At 45.2% G+C, this 17,903-nt stretch overlaps 1 non-coding gene across 1 annotated transcript; it reads left to right on the top strand.

The window, feature by feature from the left end:
- Positions 1-13,099: 13,099 nt before the first annotated feature.
- Positions 13,100-13,168, top strand: TRNAP-UGG (transfer RNA proline (anticodon UGG)). The gene has a single exon. It is a non-coding gene; the product is annotated as a tRNA-Pro (tRNA).
- The last annotated feature ends 4,735 nt before the right edge of the window (positions 13,169-17,903 follow it).

Below are 17,903 nucleotides of genomic sequence, written 5' to 3'. Positions count from 1 at the left end.
ACAATGCACTCTATGCGTGGCTACCCTTCTGCCTGGTCCAGAGGCTCCCGCTGGTGCAAAATGCTGCGGTTAGATGGCTGATGGGTAATGAAAAAAGACTGAGATCAAAAACTTACCTGTTACAAACTAAAAATGTTTGTTTTTAATTGTTGGTTATATTATTCCATATTAAATTATTCTCTATATTTAGATTTGTTCATGTAACAACAGATAAGTTTTTGATCCCAATCTTGTTTCATTATGTCTTCAGTTTGTGGAAATTTATTTCCTTTTTTGTACCCCCTAGACCACGGATGGGGACAGACACATAACTCCAGTGCTCAAAAGCTTGCACTGGTTGCCCGTATGTTACCCGGCCAGGTTCAAGGTTCTTGTATTAATTTGCAAGGCACTTAATAACTTGGGTCCAGGATACCTCAGGCACTATCTCATTCCTTATATTCCTGCCGAATCACTGAGGTCTTTGGGGGAGTCACTGTTCTTCCATGACTCTGATGCACTGCTCATATCCACCAGCAGGCATGTGTTCAGTATTGTGGGCCAAATTTTACAGAACTCTCTTCTAGCTGAGGTCAGACAGGCCCCCTCCCTGTTGAACTTCTGGCCCCTACTGAAGACTTTTATTATTCCAGCAGGCATTTTAATTGAATTCTGATTTTATAATTTTAACAGATTTTTATTTTCATTATACAGAGTTTCTTGTACACTGCATAAAGAAGACTATAATTCCACAGTATATAAATTGTCAAAATAAATAAAAAGGCCAATCTGGTTGACTTCTGCATGTGGACTCATAGGGCCCACAATCTTAACATTTGCCTCAGGGCTCCATCAGACCACCTGTTTATTGAGCATTCATCCTGATTTGCTGCCACAAAGTATACATGGAGGTTAGATGATGCCTGGTCTTTATTGAGTATTCCTTCCAATTAGTTTGTGGGAAGGTTAGGCAAGAGCCAGTGAAGTGTAGTGGTTAGAGTGTTGGACTAGGACCTGGGAGACTAGAGTTCAAATTCCCATTCAGCCATGAAGCAGACTGGGTGACCTTGGGGCAGTCATTGCCTCTCAGCCTAACCTACCTCACAGGATTGTTGTGGGGATTAAATTAGGAGGCAGAGAACCGTGTATGCCACTTTGAGCTCCTTGGAGAAAAAGTGGTATATAAATGCAATAATAAACAAACAAACAAATAAATAATGAGCATTTAGCCCAATCCTTCTGATTTGTTTGTGCAACATTTATATGTTGTGGTATTCATCATTTCTTTATTCCACACCTTTCAATGGATTTCCCCTTCACTTTTCTAACTTCTAAAAGTCTGTGTATTTTTTAAAAATGGATTGGTTGCACTATAGTACTTAACTCCATTTTTAATTGCACAAACCCACATTTCCTGTACGCGATCCCTCCTGCAAAAATACTGACACAGTCTGATGGCAACCTCAGACAATAAAATGTCTTGGGCCAGCCCTGCTCATAGAGGAGATGTTCTATTGACATCCATTGGCAATGATGGCTCAAAGGAATCACCTGATCAGAAGCAGTACACCTCTCTAAGTGCCACTCAGGGCCGGTTCTAAAGGGCGGCCAGGTGGGGCACTGGCCGAGGGCCCCTGGAGCTACAGAGGGCCCCTGGAGCTACAGAGGGCCCCTGGAGCTACAGGGGGCCCCTCAGTGGACCCTCCACTCCCCTTCTGTGATCCATGGCAGTAGCCACGGATCGCAGGGCAGGAGCTTCCGCCTGCCTGCCATTCCCCCGCCCCACCTACTTGTCTTTTACCATTGCCCTTAATGAAGATGGTGGCCACGGTTTCCCTAAGGTACTGAAGCCCCTGCTGCCATCTTAGTTGATGGCAGACATGTGTGCGCGTAGCACGCATGCATGCTATCAACAAAGATGATGGCGGAGGCTTCATCCCCTTAGGGAAACCGTGGCCACCATCTTGGTTAATGGCAATGGTAAAAGACAGGAGACAGGTAGGTGTGTGTGTGTGTGGGGGGGCTGTGTGCATGCACGCATACTCACATGCCAGGGCAAGCTGATGCCCAAGGGCCCCGGCATGCCTGGAGCCGGTCCTGCACACTGAATTCAAACAAGAGGAGATGGTCTTCACTTTTGTGCTCTCCTTGAGAGCTTCTTGGGGGCATCTGATTGGTTGCTGCTCAGCCTGGCAGTTCAGTTATGCCACTGGTGAAAGAATTGCATTGGCTGCCAATTAGCTAGTGAGCTAAGTTCAGATGTATAAGTCCTATACTCGGATGTTAAGATCAGCCTAGAGCTTGGGTGTTAAGATCAGCAGAGCGGGGTCTTCCTGGTAGTTTTGCCACCCTCAGAAATTCAGGTGGTGGTAGCCCAGGAGAGGGGCATACTCTGTGGCAGCCCTTAAGTTGTGGAATGCCCTCCCTACAGAGGTGCATCTGGACACCTTCACTGTATAGTTTTTGGCAAATGCTGAAGATGCACCTCTTTACCCTGGCCTTTGACACCTGAGACGTGTGTTTTCAGGATCCGCCCTCTTCCCATGACTGTAATTTGTTTTAACTGTTTTTAATACTAAATTTGGAACTGTTGTAACCCCGCTTCCCCTGGGACCTATCTATCCTTCATGAGGACTTTTTAATCCCCTTCCCAAGCTTATGTGGAGAACTGAATTTAAGACTGGAAAAATGATAAATGGAAAGTCCTCATCTATCCTTCCTTCAGCTTCCTGATTCTCTTTCCAGTAAAATCATCTTGCCTCTAGGCTCACTGTCCATAAACTTCCTTTCCTCCTGGGATCTCTTCCAAGAATCAGCCTGACCCCCACAAAGCTACTCTTGTCCCTAGGGCCTATGTGGAATTTTTATTCCAGCTACCTTTCCTTTCCTACATGGTGGGTAGACTGCAACCATTGCTAAAGCTTTGTTCCCTTCCTAGCCAAAGATGAACTCATTGAACTTAGGACAAAAAACTTACTACAATTGTTTAACTCAAAAAGCCTTGGAGAATTCTGGTGTTCCTTGAAAGAAGCCTATCCTCGCCTTGTAAAGCGAGCTATGGAAGCTTTAATTCCATTTGCAACAATATATCTTTGCGAATTGGGATTTTCAACACTTGTAACCATCAAAACAAAAAATCGAAACCGATTGGATGTCCAACATGACATGCGTGTTGCCTTGTCAAAGACCACCCCACAGTTTAATGTTCTTATTCAAGCTAAGCAACCACAGCCTTCACACTGATATGTCTTTAAAAAATAAAATTTAACTTTAACTTGCCTATATTTTAAATGTATTGTCTTGTTATTGAATGCATTAATAAAGAAGCATCTATATTACTATGTCACAAATTTGTTTTTTTAAGATTTTGATAAATGTATTTCAATATAATTGGTTTCCTTTGTAATCCTATGTATTTTATTTTATGCATTTAAAAACATTATTCTGAGAAGGGGTCCATAGGCTTCACCAGACTGCCAGAGGGGTCCATGGCACAAAAAAGTTAAGAACCCCTGCCTTAGCAGGAACTTTCCATGGCACTACATCAGAATTTTTCTGAGAACAGTGGAACTTCTCAGTAAACTTCTCAGTAAACAGCCCTAAGTGAGGGCAAGTGTAGCCCAGTGGCTAAAAGAGCTGCATCCCAGTCCTGTGCACGCGTGCGCAGAAGCAGTTCCTGCTGTGTTCAATGGGGATGACTCCCATGGAAGTGTGCATAGGATTATGGGCTGTCCTGGAAGGCCTAGTTCAAATCTTGCTTTTGCTAACTCACCAAGGCTGCAATCCAACAGCTGTCTACTCAGAAGAAAGTTCCACTGGGTTCAACGGGACTTGAGTGCAGATGGAGATGAACTCCTGGTGGATGCAATCACACTCTGGTAAGTGCCTATGGTAAGCTGTATTTAGGGGCAGTGAGGGCAGCAAAAAAACAATATTTTGCTGCCACTATCAAATCATCATTCTGCCGCCCAGTGGAGCTCTTCAGAATTGTCCGGGGGCTATTACATGCCGGCCCCAAGGACATGGTAGAACCATCTGAGGCCCGCTGTAATGAATTTGCTAGGCACTTCCAGGATAAAATCTTTAGCACCTGCCGGGACTTAGACTCTAGTGTTATAGCAGGTGAATCAAGTGTGAATTCCAGGGCAGAGCATTGTCCTGATTTATTGGATGAGTTTCAGTTGGTACAGCTTGAGGATGTTGATAAGGTGCTTGGATTGGTTTGTACAATCACTTCCATGCTGGATCCTTGCCCTTCTTGGCTAATAAAAGCTAGCGGAGATGGAACAGCCGGCTGGGCCAGGGAAGTGATTAATGCCTCTCTGCGAGAGGGAGTGGTCCCTGGCTGCCTGAACGAGGCAGTAGTAAGACCACTCCTGAAGAGATCCTCCCTGGACCCAGAAAATCTTAATAACTATAGGTCAGTGGCAAATGTTCCATTCCTGGGCAAGGTCCTTGAACAAGTGGCTGCAGGCCAGCTCCAGACACTCTCGGGTGACACCGATTATCTGGATCCATTTCAGTCAGGTTTCAGGCCTGGTTTTGGCAGGGAAACAGCCTTGGTTGTCCTGTATGATGACCTCTGTCGGGAGAGAGACAGGGGGAGTGTGACTCTGTTGATTCTCCTTGATCTCTCAGCAGCTTTTGATACCATCGACCATGGTAATCTTCTGGGGCAACTGGCTGAGTTGCAAGTGGGAGGGACTGCATGGCAGTGGTTCCACTCCTACTTGGTGGCTCGGCTCCAGAAGGTGGTGCTTGGGGAACATTGCTTGGCCCCATGGATTCTCCAGTATGGGGTTCCACAGGGTTCAGTTCTGTCCCCTATGCTGTTCAACATCTACATGAAACCGTTGGGTGCGGTCATCTGGAGCTTTGGAGTGCGTTGTCATCAGTATGCTGATGACACACAGCTCTATTTCTCCTTCTCATCCTCTTCAGATGAGGCTATCAATGTGCTGAACCAGAGCCTGGCTGCGACAATGGACTGGATGAGGGCTAATAAACTGAGGCTCAATCCAGACAAGACTGAGATGCTGTTAGTGGGTGGTTCTTCTGGATGTCCAGCCTGTCCTGGATGGGGTAGCACTCCCCCTGAAGGAGCAGGTTCATAGCTTGGAGGTTCTCCTAGAACTATCTCTGTCACTTGAGGCTCAGGTAGCCTCGGTGGCACAGAGTGTCTTCTACCAACTCCGGTTGGTGGCCCAGCTATGCCCCTATCTGGACAAGGATAACCTGGCTTCAGTTGTCCATGCTCAAGTAACCTCCAAGTTAGATTACTGCAATGTGCTCTATGCAGGGCTGCCTTTGAAGACAGTTTGGAAACTGCAGCTTGTGCAAAATGCAGCAGCTAGATTGGTAACAGGGACCAAACGGTTCGAACATATAAAACAGATTCTTGTGCGCTTGCATTGGCTGCCTGTATGTTTCGAGCCCAATTCAAGGTGCTGGTTTTGACCTATAAAGCCTTACACAGCTTGGGACCACAATACCTGATGGAACGCCTCTCCTGACACGAACCCACCCGTACACTACGCTCAACATCAAAGGTCCACCTCCGGGTGCCTATTCTGAGAGAAGCTGGGAGAATGGCAACAAGGGAGAGGGCCTTCTCAGTGGTGGCCCCCAAACTATGGAATTATCTCCCTGACGAGGTGCACCTGGCACCAACACTGTTATCTTTTCGGCACCAGATCAAGACTTTCCTCTTCTCCCAGACATTTTAACAGTATTTGAATAGCATGTGTTTTAACTTGCCTATTGGTTTTTATGGGTTTTAATTTGGTATAGTTTAAATTTGTATACTTGTTTTTAATGTTCTAAATTGTTGTAAACTGCTCAGAGAGCTTCGGCTATGAGGTGGTATAGAAAGGCAATAAAGAAATAAATAAATAAGTTAGTAAGTAAGTAAGTAAGTAAGCAGCCCCCTTCTCCTTTAAACATTGGTACTTCCCTGCCACCATCAGGACACCTACCCCAATGTGTAAAGGAGAAGGGGGCAGCTGCTTCAAACAACATTTTTTCAAAGGGCTTTCAGACAGCTCCCCCACTCCCATTTAAGCCTCCGGAGGCTCAGACAGGGATATGGGGGCTGTCTTAAAGCCTCTGCAAGTCTTCCTGCACTCCCCTTTTAAACCTCCGAAATCCGGGGGAGACTTATTTATTATTTTATTTATTATTTTATTTATATCCTGCCCTTCCTCCCAGCATGAGCCTTGCAAAAGGAGACTTGCAAAGCTGCACAAGGGATTTTGACAGTCATGTGACATCTTAATGACATCATATGTTTGACAGGTGGGTGGCCCTCACCCCTGTCAAATTTGGCCCATGAGGCCAATCCTAATAAGGATATGGCCCTTGGAGCCAAAAAGGTTTCCCGCCCCTGTCCTAGAGAATCCAGAATGCAAGATGAATTGGACTTAGACAAATTCACAGAGTATAGATCTGTTGACTGCCTTGAAGCTGTGACAGCTAAGCATACCTCCATGGACAGAAGCAGTATATCTTTGAGTATTAGGTGCTGGGGACAACCAAAGATAAGTCATCAGTTTTGTACCCAGCCTGGAAGCTTTCCAAAGGTGCCTGGCTGACTGTTAGAGATAAAATGTCAGATTAGATGACTGTGTGGGTTCTATCTAGTGAGACAATCTTATGCTGTTGGCTGCATTTCTGAGAAACTGGCCCATTCTCAGAGCTTGGAAAAGTTACTTTTTTGAACTACAACTCCCATCAGTCCAATCCAGTGGCCATGCTGGCTGGGGCTGATGGAAGTTTTAGTTTTAAAAAGTAACTTTTCCAAGCTCTGCCCATTCTACTGCCTCTGCCACACAGGATATGAACCCTCCCATACACAAAGCAGAAATTGGTTCTCCCCTTTGCTTGCACTATGTTTTTTTCCTTTAGGTGTAGAACCTAGGGATAGGCCAATATGTCTATTTCAGTTTTTCTCAGTTTCTTCTTTTTCCAGTCTTTAGTTCAGTTCCCCACCAGTTTGCATTAAAAAAAACCACACAAAAAGTCTTACATATTTCTCGTAATATATAATTTTTGTGTGCAATTTTGCCTTATGTACACATTTTTGCAATCAGTTTCCCCTAATACAGCGTTTCCCAACTAGTGGGCCACCAGATGTTGTTGGACCACAATTTCCATCTTTCCTGACCATTGGCAATGCTGGCTGAGGCTGGTGGGAGTTGTGGTCCAACAACATCTGGTGGCCCACTAGTTGGGAAAGGCTGCCCTAATATAATGCAGTAGAGCATGTTATTTTCACTAATATATACACAGTTTTGTGCACTTCAAGGGCCCATTCATACCTAACCGCAAAATCCATACGTGTGGGCTTTTTGGGGGGTCTAAATCGCTTTAGCATTGGCCACTCCCCTAAGTCCACCCCTTTTCAGTGATTGGTCCATAACAGTTGTTTGCTTTTCACACATTTTTTTCAGAAGAGTGCAGAAATGTATATCTTTTTTTTTATTCCCATGCAGGCCCATCTCTGTGGATGTGCTATTGGGTGGGAAGAAGACAAGGGGGTTGGCATATGACGGAGGAATGCCATGGACTGCCTATTGCAGGAAAGTCTGTGGCATTGCATCCGAGCACACGGACGTTAATCCGATTGATTATTGGTTTAGGAAAGCATATCATTTTTTTGATGGTATTTCTAATGCGCATTTGTGAATGCAAAAATCCGTACTAGCCTGCAACATCATACAGACAACAGTGAATTAATGAGGACACAAAGCTATAAACTGCACATTGTACAGTTGTATGGATGGCCCTTATCACATGCATTTTTATACACATTTTTGAGTTGAAGAACTGCATTGCAAGATATGTAGAAGTGTGGATTTCAAAGGATAGCTCCTTTTCAGTTCGCATATTAGTTTGGAAAGTGCAGATTAGGTACTTCACATTAAAATGCAAACCAAAATAATTTCTCTGCTATCCTTTAAAGATTCCAACCCATCATGATTAGGTCTGGGCAGACACAAGTTTGCATAAGGCCCAGAGCAGACCAAATGAGTCCTTTCTAGCTCTTGAATCCAAGCCATACAACAGGCATGGGGAAACACAGACCCAGGAGCCAAATGCAGCCTTCAAGGCCTCTCTAGCTGATCTTTGAGGCGTTCTCCATGCCATGCCCCCACCTTAGCCATACCCCCTCTCCCTCCTGCTGGATTAGACCCACAGTGGGTTGAGAACCACTACTGGGTTGCAACTTGACCTAAGGTGTGTGGCAGCAGAAGCACTACTGCAATGCGCTAAATGGGGGCTTCCCTTGTGCTTGGCCTGGAAACTGCAGTTAGTGCAGAATGCCGCAGCAGAGGTGCTGACAAGAGTGAAACTGTGTCAGCATATTACACCCCTACTCAGAGATCTGCACTGGCTGATTTATTTTTATTTATTTATTTATTTATTTCATTTTTAAACCGCCCATAGCGAATAGCTCTCTGGGCGGTGAACAAAACTAGGTCACATTCAGCATGTTACTGTTCATAGATAAAAGGGGATTGGTTTACTTGAAGGATTGCCTTACCCCATCTATACCTACTCGACTGCTGCGATCCGAGGAACTGGCACTAATGCAAAGGCCACACAATGTTTGTTCTACACTTGTGAGAAATCAGCCTTTTAGTGTGACAGCACCTACACTCTGGAACTCCCTGCCAATGGTAGGCAAGAGCTTCCGTTATGCTGTTTTGGCACCTGCTAAAATCTTTTTTGTTTAGGCAAGCCTACCCATACATGTAATTTTGTGTGCATATTTGCTTTTAAAATTTGTTGATTTACCTTTATTTTGATAATTTTATTATATATTCTGTCTTTGAAGTTTGTTTTTATTGCTATCTTGTTTATATTGAAGTTTGTTTATATTGCTACTGCTAATGAATATTTTAGATCTTTTTATGTAAACAGCTTAGAGAATTTTTTTATTAAGCAGTATATAAATCTTGCTAAATAGATACATATGGGGGGAAATTATGAAATGAGTTTTTCAAATACACGTTTGGGCTTAATGTGGGTTCTGGATCTATAACATCCTGACCCCGCAATGATTATCCAAATGCCTCAGGAAAGCCTGCATGAAGGCAACAGTCCTCCCCAGCAGCTGATATTCAGTGGTATACTATCCCTGAACATGGAGGTTCCATATTAACAGTGGTGGATGGATCAGCTGGTTCTGGCTTGTATCAGTTTCTCACGTGTTCATTCGTAAGTCCATTCAGTTCCTATCTGTCTGTCTGTCTGTCTATCTGTCTGTCTGTGTAGTGGCAAATTCAGAAGTGCAGGGTCCATTCTTGATAGTCATGCCACACTACCTCACAGCCATGCCCCCTTTTTCACTTTCCCTCTCCCTTGTTCTCCTTGTCATCTCACAAGTCCACATTCCACTACAACAGACATTTCTAGGTGCCCATCATCATGAAAGGGAAGGGTGCGTGTTAGCTACTGAGAAACGTCTTCTTAGTGGCTGACTGATGTCCTTTCATTCTGACTGGCTCCAATGAGCATGAAAGGACAAGGACTTCTCAGTGGCTAACATGATCCCTTTTCATGCTGATTGGCTGATACATAGGAACCTGGCTGAGACTCTGCTCTCCAAAAAGTTATGGGTCTATGACCCGCTGTGATTCCGGACGACTACGTCTGTCTGTCTGTCTTGAATTGAATTGCCTTCTGCATATTCTGTATGTAGCAATATAAACAACTAAAAGTAACAGTTCAAAACAACACAGAAGATAACATCAGATCAATTTAAAAACAAAAACAAAGTAAATACCTGGAAAAGCTTGTCGGAACAGAAATTTCTTCAGTCGATTCTGGGAAGTGCAGATAATGGGCGCCTAGTATCTTGACAGGGATGCTGTTCCACAGAATAGGGGCAGCCCTGCTGAAAGCCCTGCTCTGAGTCACTGTGGAGAAAGCTTCTGAGATATTTGGGACTTGCAGTAGAAGCTCCCCTGCACATCACAGTGTTCTATTAGGTATATAAGGGATTAGCTGCTATCTCAAGCAACCTGGTCCTGAGGTATATAGGGCTTTATATGTGGCAGCACCTTGAACTTGGCTCAGCAGCAGCCACGGCAAATCCCACAAACAAGGTGTCATATGCTGGCAGAAGTTTGCCCTCATAAGCAATCTAGGTGCCACATTTTGCACTAGTTGCAGTGTCTGGACCAACCTCAGAGATAGTCCCATTGAGGTAACTAATGCATGAACAGCTGCACTCAAGATATATCTGCATAATATGCTGGTTTTTTAAAAAAGCCCACAAAAAGTAATATTTCTGGTATGCATTTTATCACAAGAAACATATTTAAAAGTATTTTAACCTAAAATACACATTTTATACTCTCTTTTTTGCATGCTTCTTACCCGCCCTTCACCATCAGGTCCCAGAGTGGCTCACAACAATTTAAAATTCAATAGTAAAAACAGATTAAACAAATTACAGTCACAGGAATAGGGTGAGTCCTGAAAACATATATCTCAGGTGCAGAGCTTGGAAAAGTTACTTTTTTTGAACTACAACTCCCATCAGCCCCAGCCAGCATGGCCACTGGATTGGGTTGATGGGAGTTGTAGTTCAAAAAAGTAACTTTTCCAAGCTCTGCTCAGGTGTCAAAGGCCAAGGTAAAGAGGTGTGTTTTTAGCATATGATGGAAACAATATAATAAAGATGCCAAACACACCTCTGTGGGGAGGAAATTCCTAAAGCACTCCCCCTCAAAGAATCCTGGAAGCTGTAGTTTATACCCCACCCTTAACAAACTACTTCCCAGGATTCTTGGGATATGTGTGCTTTAAATGTATGCTGTATACACAGCCAAAGTTACCCTTTTTTTCTAAACTAAAATGGCACACGGCCTCAGAATAGATAACCTAATAATGCCACCATGGGCAATAACACAGAGATGCGAAGCGCAGGCAGTGCCTCTTCCCTGTCCTGCATTAAATGGGCATGGTCAGTTCTAGAGATTGTCAAAAGCAGCAACAGATTTTCTTTCTCAACTACTGCTGGACCTTCCCAAACAACCTTGGCATCTGCACCAGATACCCCTGACCTAGATATGGCCTTGGGGACATGTTTGGGGCCAGCATCTGACAGTGTTCAGAGCTAAGGATCTCTTTAAAACTCACAACAAAACAGAACCTCAGTTACCTCGGTTGTTGAGGGCTAATGGCTTAAGCCAAGTGTGGGAAACCTTTGGCCCTCCAGATATTGCTCAACGACAACTCCCATCATCCCTAGCAAGCGTGGCCAATGGCCAGGGTTGATGGGAGTTGCAGTTCAGCGACATTTGGAGGGCCAAAGGTTCTCCATATCTGGCTTAAGGTTTCTTCTGAACTGGAGCAGGTTTACAGCAGGTTTGGGGAAGCTTCTGCCCGAGCTATTGGTAGCCATGTGTTTTTGTATGTTACTTTCACTGAGACATGCATTTCTGTGCACACTTTCCCCTGTTCTATGAGTTTTCACACACAATACTTGGCTGGAGAACTGCACTGCAAAATTCGAGGAAGGGCAAACTTTGAAGGATGGCTGTGTTGCGGTTTGCATGTTGTTTGGGAAAGTGCAAATTAGGTAGTTCACCTTGAATGCAAACTGAACTGAATTTATCTTCCATCCCTAATGGGGAAGGTAGGCTTATCTTTGGAGGGTTGGGGGAACCTGCAGAACAGATTTAGGGGGCACGTGGGGCAAGGAGAGGCTGCACTCCCTGCTTCTCAGAAAGAACATCATGGCAACTGGGAGACCAACCTGGCTCAAACCTGTGCCAGTCATCAATACTTGATTCTTAATGTTCATCATTGAATGCAGTGATCAACGCTCTCGCCCTGGTGGTTCCCAGTCTCACTTCATTTGGTGGGGGCAAGGCCTCTAAAGAGGATTTTAAGGTTTGGGTAGGTTGATATTGGAGAAGGTGCTCTTTCAGGGTAATCTGGTCCCAAGACTGGAGTGGAAATCTCTCTCTCTCTCTCTCTCTCTCTGCCTTTGGAAGGTGACACCCTTCAGCTAGTAAGAACTCAGGTTTAGAGACTGTGCTTGAGATTTTTCAGTTTGAACTGGGAGGCCAATGAAGTCAGGCAGAGAGCTGGGAGATATTGAGAAGGAGCTTAGCTAAAAGTAGCTGGTGGGGAGGGGGCAGAGGCTCTCTTTGGAAATCTGATGCAGGATCAGCAGTTTTGCTGCCTGCTGCAAGAGTCTCTCTGCTTTCACTCATTTGCATGTTTGTAAATAAAACAAATATTACAAAGACATCCTAAGCCTCCAGCCAAAAATACTGCCTTTCCTCTCTGCCCTTTTGGTGAAAACTCCAGTCCACACCCCTAATAATTTCTCAGCTAGACTACTGCAATCTTTTCTTTTCTGGTTTTCTGTTGCCTCCAGACTGTTGCTATTTTCGGATGGGATTCAGTCATACACCAAGAAATTAAGGGAGCTCAGTTAAAGTTTATTTGGACCCCCCGCACAACTAACCTGCTTCACCAAAAGACTGGACTTTGCGCAATAAGGAAAGTAAAGGGGAAATGTACTGGAAAGTGTGGGATAACACAGGTGTTGACTCAATGCCATCTAATCTCCCCACAAACAAATCAGAATGGAGTGCTCATTAGTCAAAATCATCTAGTGTCCCTGCACACAAATCAGGGTGAATATTCAATAAATACGTCACCTGAAGCACCCCGTTTCTCCTCTCCTCTGTCTAGTTTTCTGCTGCCAAAATCATTCACCTCCCGCTTAGACCATGGGCTGTGGCTCCATAAATCCCCGCGTTTGCTTCCTGTCTGGTCTTGGATCCAGCCCAAACTCCTCCCCTTCGCCCTCCTTTGGCCATGCCTCCTCCTTATCTCTCTGTTGCTCTTCTAGTCTGATAAACCAAGGATGAGGAACCTCCAGATGTTGCTGGACTACCATCATTCCTGATTATGGGCCATACAGGCTTGGGCTGATGGGACATGGGGTTCAACAGCATCTGGAAGAGTTTAGGTTTCCCAGCTGTCCCCTGCCTGGGACTTTCGCTTCTCCAGCTCCACCACCCTCACCCTCAGAAGCTCTCCTGCTCCTTCAAAAGGCCCCGTCCTTTCTCCCTTGCTGCCCAGATGGAAAAGGGCTGTAGCTCAGTGGTAGAGCATCTGCCTTGGATGCAGAAGGTCCCATGTTCAATCCCTGGCATCTCCAGGTAAGGGTGGGAGAGACCCCTGTTTGAAACCTTGGAGATCCGCTGCCAATCAGTGTAGATGAAACTGAGCTAGATAGACCAATGGGTCTGATTCGGTATAAAGCACCTTCCTAGGTTCCTATGAACTGCTGCACTGAACACCTGCATGATGCTACACCTCTTATTTACTTCAAATCCCTCCTCAAACCTCACCTTTTCACAAAGCCTTTGGCACAACCCCGTAGTTTCCCATATACGACTGCAGGGGTCGCCAACTTGGTGCCCATGGGATCCCCTAGCCAACAGAATACGTTCTGGTGTGTGGTTGGTTGCAGGGTGCGTTGTGTGTGCGTCCACCGCAGTTTCTCTGCTTTGCAAATGTGCTTCGGGCCCAGAAAGGGGACGGACTGTAGCTCAGAGGCAGAGCATCTGCTTTGTATGCAGAAGGTTCCAGGTTCAGTCCCCAGCACCTACGGACAGGGCTGGGACAGACTCCCTGTCTGCAATCCTGGAGAGCCACTGCCAGTCAGTGTAGACAACACCGAGCAACTGGACCAATAGTGTGACTCAGGATAAGGCATCTTCCTATGTTCCTAAAGGTTGGCAACCCCTGTGCTGCTGTAAGTAAGCCTATCTATGCGTAGGGATGGGTGAGAATTTCGATTCAGTTTGCTTTTCAAGCAGCATTTATAAAATTCACAATTTCCGAAACAATATGAGAACAGAAACACAGCCATCCTTTGAGATTCGCATTTATTAGAATTTTGGGATGCAGTTCGCCAACTAAACAACACAAACACGCATATATTAGGGGAAAGTGTGCATAAAAATGAATACATGAGTGAAAATAACATGCAAAAAGGCATGATGTGATGAGAAATGGCTTGCAAAAACGTATAACTTTACTCAAAACTGCCTACAAAAATGTGTTTATTTAGAGAAATTCGCACTAAAATGGTGGAGAATTTTCATGAGGATTTTTTAAAAAAAATTGCAGATCGCTGTAGAAATGTGGAGAACTGAATTTAACATCAGAAAAGAGAAACTGAGAGAACCGAAATTCTCCCTAACTATGGGATAACTATCCCTAACTATGCATAACTGAAATATATGCCATTTACATTTAGCCCGGCTTCCATGCCCCGTACTTATTCTGAATCTCCCCCTGTATCGAATCCACATATTGTAAGGCTCTCAGGGCAAGGAGGTGCCTTGGGCTTTCGGAAGTAACATGCACGTATATATATAAAGCGCAGGACAGATATGCAGGGCACCTCCACCGCGACAATTTGTTGTGCACCAGGCCAGCATCCACACAACATCATCCTTATCAAAATGCTGCCCCATATTTCCTTCCCATTTAATCTGGATTCATTGATCCTGTGGAAAATCTGAGGAATAATAATTTTTAAAAAGCCACGTACCATGGAAATGGTAAATCTGGATTAAATTTGGGGGAGGGGATGACATTTTGATGAGGACTACAACAAGTGGATGCTGCAACAAACATCAATGTATGAGCAGAACCAAGTCAACAACCAATGGCTGCATGGAAGTGCAAATGGATGGATGACTAGGTATTATTAGATAGATAAGTGTGGTGTAGTGGTTAAGGTGTTGGACTACGACCTGGGAGGCCAGGGTTCGAATCCCCACATAGCCATAAAGCTCACTGGGTGACCTTGGGCCAGTCACTGCCTCTCAGCCTCATGAAAACCCTATTCATAGGGTCACCACAAGTCAGAATTGACTTGAAGGCAGTACATTTACATTTACATTACCCCTGAGCTCCTAACCATTTGGGAGAATTGGGGACCTCTTAACAATACATTCAGCTGCCAGTCATTTACCTTCACTTGGGGAAGGGCTGCCTGAAGCTCAGTGACAGAGCACCTGCTTTGAGTGCAGAAAGTCCCAGGGTCAATCACTGGCATTTCTAGGTAAGGCTGGGAGAGACTCCTGCCAGGAACCCTGGACAGCTGCTGCCAATCAGTGTAGGTAGCACTGAGCTGGATGGATCGATGGGTCTGACTTGGTATAAGGCAATTCCCTATCTTCCTGTCGAGTGTAGGAAACCCAAGGCACGTATGAAAAGGCCCTATGCTGCTGACACATTTCAAGGCCTGCACTTTTGTAGTTGTCTGTTGTGCCTAACACAGAGGCTGAGGTTGAGACTTGTGAGCAGAAATAAGGAGGCAGGGCAGGGATGGACAGCCTAGTGTCTAGTTTGGGGAAGAGTTTGATTTGTTGATTCGGCTCAGCTGAGGATGCAGCCCAAGAATGTTGGGACTGGGGTTCAGTAGCGTGTGGAGCAGGAGGGAATTCAGCCAAGCCAAGGCACTGATGAAGTTTCTTGGGGAACCTGCCAAAAGCAGATTGGATGGAGAGACACGCACATACACACACATACACTCTTTTTGCTGCCCAGCATTTTCTATAAAAGGAAGTCTCTCGCTTTTTAATCCCAGCTCCTTCCAGCTCTGACCCAGGGGTTCTGCAGCCACTCACTTAACAGAGATGTTCCAAGTTTCGCTACTCATTGCCATTGCTTGGCCCACTTCCTGCCTCTGCCCCTCCCCCCTCTTCGCCAGCTCCATCGATCCCATTATAAAGTGACTGCATTAGCCACTTTATCAGATGAACACATTTAAAAAAAAAAAGAGCACAGAGCCTTCAAGAAAATAAGTCTGGAACTTCTTCAAATCCACACCCTGCTCTAAATCAACAAGGTCTGTTGGGTTAGGAAGTTTAAAAAAAACCAAAAAACCCTATCCACTTTGTCCCCTTAACCCAACCAAAAATTAATTTTAGCTGGAACAGTTACAACTGATCCAGCAAAACAGATCAAAATTCAGCTGCTTGACAGACCTCCATCACTTTCCTTCTCACTTCAGAGCATCCACCTTTTGCCTATGAGTGTCAAACCAGGCTAGAAAATATATGTTAAAAATCTAGAGGCTGGCATGAAACGTCTAGAAGCTCAGTGCCTGCCCCCTGCAACAGCCCAGGCCTAGTGTTCTGTTTGCGTTTTTGGATTATGGGAGAAAGAATCATGCAGTAAATATTTATTTATTTATTTATTTGATTTATATCCTGCCCTTCCTCCAAGCAGGAGCCCAGGGCGGCACAATATATAAAATTATAAAGATCTTAAAACAACACACACACACAATATTCATTTCTGATAAAAGTTTTTGTCATTGGGCATGTATACAGTACTAGCACGCACGCACACACAAACACACTCCCAGGGTTTTAGACCTAGGATTCCCAAAAGTAATACACACCCTGCCCTGACAAAGACTGGCAGGTTCTGCACTTCTGGTGTCAGGACAGGGTTGATGGGGGCAGGATTGTATTATTGTGGTTAACAAGGGTGATTCCTTCTTTTAGTCCATCTGTGTTGGGGCTGAGAGAATGGCACTGCCCTTAAATCCACTAAAGGTGTTTGCTTTCCACACTCGATTCGAGACAAGAAGTCCCAAAAAGTTACAGACCTCAATGTGACTGGACACTTTATCTGCGTGCTTTACTCAGTGACACTTTTCCTCTGGCAAACTCTATATAATGTACCCCAGTGCAGAGAAAAAGAGAGAGGGACACACACAAGCTTGGTAGGATCATTTTTTAAAAACCACCGCTCCCTTTTTCTCAGCATTTTGACAAACTCCCTCTGCTGACCCTAATTCTTCCCAAACCCCTAGAGAGATTCTCCGTCCTGGACCAACGGAAAAAAGAAAATTGCAGCTCTCACTAGAGGCCATATCCCATTCTTTTTCTCCTGGGATATTGATAGATTTCCCCTGCCTCCCCAAAAGAACCCCCCCAACATACATACACACCCTTGCAAAGATGGCAGATGGTGCCAGATCCAACATGTCTGGGGGAGGGAAGGAGGAAGGGATGGGGGTGTCTCATCTCATCTCTCATCCTCCACTATTTGCATACTTGCGGCAACCTCCAAAAGGTGCCTCTGTGGTTGCCCAAGCTTCACAACACCAGCTCTCTACTGGTGAAGGTTAAACACGCCCAACTCTTCTGCAGTGCCCATCTCTTTCCTTCTGCTGCTTTCCCCCCTCAGCATCACTTACAGACCTGGAGGCGATTTCCCATCCTCTCTGGTGGGGGGGGGCATGGGCCTATGGGATGGTGCCCTGGAGCCTGCCAAGACCTCTCTTCTCTCCCCTTCAACCGATGCTCTGATGGTCTTCTTGACTTTGCCACAGAAAAAAACTCCCTGCACATCTCTCGCATTCTGCATTCTGTTCTCTGGAAGCCGGCAGCAGCAGCAGCAGCAGCAGCACAGCAGCAGCAAAGCCTCTCTCAGTTCAGCTTGAGAAGTTCCTTCCTTGCAAAAAAGGGGAGGGATTTAAAAAACAGAAGGCAAGCTGAGCTTTGCAGGGGTTTCCAGGTGCAAAGGAGGTGAGAGGGCTCTCCCCCACACTCCCTCCCTCCCCATCAATGAAGAAGCTTCTTTAAACACACTTTTTTTTAGGAGGGGGGGAGGTCCCTCTTCAGCTTCTGCCCCCAACTTAAAAAACCAAAATAATAATTGGTGCTACCAACCTGCCCACCCCCAGGCGCACGCGCGTGTACACACACACACACTTCCCAGATGTCAACCAATGGAAGTTTGTGCAGACTTATGCTAATGAAATCCTTGGTGTCTTTATTAACCAGCTAATATTGTCATGGGCATGCAAACTACGGGGGGGGGGAGGGCTCTGCCTTCCAGATTCCGCCAACACATGCAAA

This window comes from Rhineura floridana, chromosome 15 (genome assembly GCF_030035675.1).
Source record: "Rhineura floridana isolate rRhiFlo1 chromosome 15, rRhiFlo1.hap2, whole genome shotgun sequence".
In the NCBI taxonomy this organism is placed as follows: Eukaryota; Metazoa; Chordata; class Lepidosauria; order Squamata; family Rhineuridae; genus Rhineura; species Rhineura floridana.
The sequence above is the reverse complement of the archived record's forward strand: the minus strand, read 5'-3'. Positions and strand labels throughout refer to the sequence as shown.